The sequence below is a fragment of the Corvus kubaryi genome, unplaced genomic scaffold (assembly GCF_017639235.1).
Source record: "Corvus kubaryi isolate FWS band 111438036 unplaced genomic scaffold, C.kubaryi_AGA036_p1.0 37284, whole genome shotgun sequence".
Taxonomy (NCBI): Eukaryota; Metazoa; Chordata; class Aves; order Passeriformes; family Corvidae; genus Corvus; species Corvus kubaryi.
In genome coordinates, this window is record NW_024581088.1 from 1,286,754 (window position 1) to 1,291,499 (window position 4,746).

The window sequence follows — 4,746 nt, forward strand, 5'->3', positions numbered from 1 at the left end:
GCCTGAGCCCAGCAATTGCCCTGCACAGGAGGCAGAACTGCTGCCCTAGAAAGAGCAGGAATAAAGAATTTGGCAGAAAATGAAGGTGCAGATAATGTTAGAGTAAGGGGAAAGTGGCAGAAAATAGTAAGAAATTTGAGAGGAACCGGTTAGAAAAGTACAGCAAGTGTATGTAAGAAGAGATGAGGAAAAGGCAAAAGCAATGGCAGAAGTTGTAAGAATTGTGGACATTGTGATTAATAGGTTTGGGTGTTTAGTTCCCTTTTCTGCTTGGTGTTTTGTGCGGAGCTGTAAGGCTCCTGTTACGTGGTGCTTGTGCAGAGCTGAAAGGCTCCTGTTTGGAGGGGACCCGTGCCCCTGTGCCTTTTGTGTTTTGTTGTGAAAAGCCAAAATTGGCAGGTTTCAGTCCTGAGGCCAATCCGGAGCTCATATCTTGTGGGGAACCCTCCCCTGCCACCAGTCTGTGGTTTATTGTGGAGAACTAGAATTGGCAGATTCTAATCCTGCTGCCTTGTGGAGATGGTGGTGTCCCTGTGCAGCCCCAGGTATGTGTCATGCAGCCTCATCTGCGGGGGATGTAGAAAAACCTATGGGGAAAATGTTTTGCTGTCCTTCCTTGGTTAATTTGTTAGTCACCTCTCTACTCCTGGGGTGGACTTGGTAAAAAAAAAAAAAATTGAGATAAGGAACAATTGGTTACTAAAAGATGATTGATTACTAAAAATGTGATTGGTTATTAAAAAAAAAAAAAAGCAACTCAAATGCCTGATTCACAGACTGCAACTCTTGCAAAACTTTTAAAAGCAGTCTCACTCCCTCCACTGAAGAATCAATTGGAAGAAACCTCACTGAAAACCTGTGGGAGACAACAAAAGTGGTGCAACAAGCACTTCATAGAATAAAAACTAAAACTCCACTTGAATAAGTTAATGCAATTAAACTCTTGTTTCACTCAGACATATTTTTCTTTTTTTTTTTTGGGGGGAAGTTTGTTTCTTTTCTCTTTTCTAGGAATGTCAAATGTCCCGACATCAAAGATAAAGAAAGCAGTTTGAGAGCAAGGAAACTGCAAGCAGCAAAATCACACCTAAATGTGATAACCATTGCTTCACTGTCACTTTGTGTTAGCCCCAAAAAGTTTTACTTCTTTTTTAATAATCAGTCTAGTGGGCCAGATTTTCACTTTTCTTTTATAGGAATCTACCAACACATGAGATGGAGCTGTGTGAAAACCAATGAAATTTAAAGTGTCACCATAATTGCTCGCATTGTCAGTTGGTTAATGTTTGTAATTTGTTTGTGTTTTCATTGCAAGTGACTTGGTGAAAGATCAAATAGTAGTGAAAGCATTCTACATATTCTTGAGTTTAATTTTTGTCTAACTTGTTTTGTCTTTTTACTGAAAAATGGTGTGGTTAAGGTCTTATGGATGTATCATTTGTCTCAACCAATATTATCCTGAGAGTTGGTATAAGAATTGATACATATTTGAAATCCTACAAATATGTTCTAACCTTCCCAGTTCTGCCTCAGAAGGCTTCAAAATTATTATAATCTGGCTAAATTTTTTGGATTTTCTAATTAGTGAATTAAAGAATCTTGACAAAACACAAGCAAATGCTACATGAGAAATGATTGAATCCCCCTTCCTAAACCAAGAGGGATACAGAAAAGCCTTCTACCAGCTCTCAAACTAAAGTGCTGTTCAATCTCATGCCATATGTCTTAAGAAGGTGTTTTAACTTTTCCTCACCCCTCCTATTTATAGCACATTCTGCAATCTCAGTTGTAGGTGCAGAATGGGATGAAGGCAATTTATTCACTAAAAATTAAAAAAACCCCAAAAAACCAAAAAACTAAGTTTGAAAGAGAATTCATTTCATTTTTAATCCCACCAAAAATAAAGCCACAGTTTGTAGTTTGTGTCAAGATTAAATGACAAGAGTGCTATAATCTGGCTCCTGGAAAACAGAGCATAGCCCTAATGTAAAGATATGTTTGCATGAGAACATTTTGTATGGAAATGTTTTGTGTGTTAGTTTTGTATCATAAAAACTAATCCTTCATAATCTATAGAATTATACAGCAAAGTAAGAATATTATTATAACAAAAACTGTACAAAGAAGCTACAACCAAAGAAGCCTCCCTGAAGATACCTGACTAGGACTTTAAAGTGTAAGTTAAACCACTAAGATTAGATAAAGGGAAAACCCATTCTTTGATCAACTCAGGTCTAGAAAAAAAACCAAACCAAACGAAAAAAAAACAACCGACCAAACAAAGAAGACTGAAAAAAGAAAAATACCCATAGATAGTAAAATAACAAATCAAGTGATCCCATTAGTAAGAGATATTGAAATTCCAGGGAGATCAAAATGGGCTCCCCCAGTGATTATTGAACTACTGGAAGGGGCACAACCAGTGTCAATTAAACAATATCCACTAAGGCATGAAGCATGAGTAGGAATAGAACCAATAATTACTAAATTTATTGATCAGAAGTTGTTGAGAGAGTGTAGATCTTCCTACAACACCCCAATTCTACCAGTGCAAAAGCCAAATGGATCAATCAGTTCAAGACCTGAGAGCGATAAATACAGTATCAAAACCACTACATCCCATAGTAACCAATCCTTGCACTTTACTCACAAAATTACAAAGTGACTGGGTGTGGTTTTCAGTTTCAGATTTAAAAGATGCTTTCTTTTGTCTGCCATTAGCTGAAAGCAGTCAGGAATTTTTGCCTTTGAATGGGAAAACCCCAGAACAGGGAGAAAAAGCCAGCTTATATGGACTGTATTGCCACAAGGATTCAAAAATAGCCCCATGATATTTAGAGGTCAATTATCCCAAGAACTGGAAGCCTGGACACTGCCACTTAGAGAAGGTACACTCCTGCAGTACGGTGATGACCTATTGATAGCAACAAGGACCTGTGAAGACTGCAAGAACTGCACTGTAAGTTTTTAAAATTTTCTGGGACTAAGTGGATATAGAGTCTCCCTGAAAAGGCTCAGCTAGTCCTCCAGAACGTTACATATCGAAGGTATAAACTAGCAAGAGGGGAGAGAGCCTCGGGAGACAACAGGAAAGAGGCAATTTGTCAAATGCCCAGGCCAACCACAACCAAAGAACTGAGAACTTTTCTGGGAATGACAGGATGGTGTAGATTATGGATCTACAACTATAGACTCATTGTGAAACCTTTATACCAGCTCCTAAAAGAGACTGGGGGAACTCACCTATGCTGGACACCAGAGACTAATAATGCATTTGTAACTCTGAAACGTGAGTTGATGCAAGCTCCAGCACTGGGCATACCAGATGTCACTAAACCTTTTCTGTTGTTCTCACATGAGAGACAAGGACTGGCGCTGGGACCTTTGGCACAGAAGCTGGGACCGTACAAAAGGCCAGGGGCTTATTTCTCCAAGCAGCTGGACGTGGTCAGCCAAGGATGGCCCGCCTGCCTGCGTGCAGTGGCAGCTGTGATCCTGAACATAGAGGAAGCCCTCAAGTTCACACTGGGACAGCAGAGAACTGTTTTTGTCTCTCACACAGTGTCAGCAGTGCTCACACAGAAAGGAAATCACTGGTTAAGCCCATCTCGCTTTCTCAAACACCAAGCTGTCCTAGCAGAATCGGAGGATGAGAGTATCCAAGTAACCAACGTTTTAAACCCAGCAGCTTACCTCCAGGGCAAGGCTGCTGAGGAGCCTGGACAGCAGGACTGCATCGAAACCATGGAGGCATGTTGACTCCGGCCACCTGGACCTAAAGGACTCTCCGCTAGAAAATGCAGACAACTGGTTCACTGATGAAAGCAGTTATGTCAAGGATGGTGAGCGGCTCGCTGGGTGTGCAGTTACAACCACAGACGCTGTCATTGAGGCAAAACCGTTACCTGTGGGGGACATCAGCTCAAAAGGCTGAAATAACAGCCCTAACTGGAGCCTTGGCATTAGCCAAAGGAAAACCTATCAACATTTGGACTGATTCAAGGTATGCTTTTGGGGTGGTACACGCTCACGGGGCTATCTAGAAAGAAAGGGGTCTGTTAACCTCACAGAAGAAATCAAGCACGCTACTGAAATCGTACAGTTACTGGAAGCAGTGGTAAAACCTTCCAAAGTGGCTATAATGCATTGTAAGGGGCACTCCCAGGCTAACACCATCCCTGAACTGGGAAATGCTATGGCAGACAAAACAGCAAAGGCAGTGGCCAGTGGGGTTCAGATCCAAGCCCTAGCTCTAATTCCTTCTAGCATCCTTATAAGTAAAAAAAAAAACCCACCATACGACACTGATGATTTAAATTGGATACAAGAAGACAAGGGACAAATGAGCACAGATGGGTGGGCTAGGCTAAAGGGTCTCATAATCATACCCAGAAAACTATTAAAATTATTTATCCAAAGCAAACATTGCATCAGATCACCTTAGATGACACTTCTTGAAGGCTTAAAGAGGTATGGGACAAACTTACAGCATGGTTACCCAACTTATCCTGGCTTAAACAATTGTTTGTAATAGCTATTTGTGTTATTGCATTGTTACTTAGTGTTTGTATTAGTAGTTACTGTTGTATGATATTATGTACCTGGAATCGCAATGCCTATGCTCAATGGCACAAGCATAAACTTAGAAATAAGATAGAGAAGGGTTCTTACTTTAAAGACATGTGAGATTTGTAAAGAATTACAAATAACCAAAGAAAAGGGGGGGATTGAAGAAGGGGCAGTCAA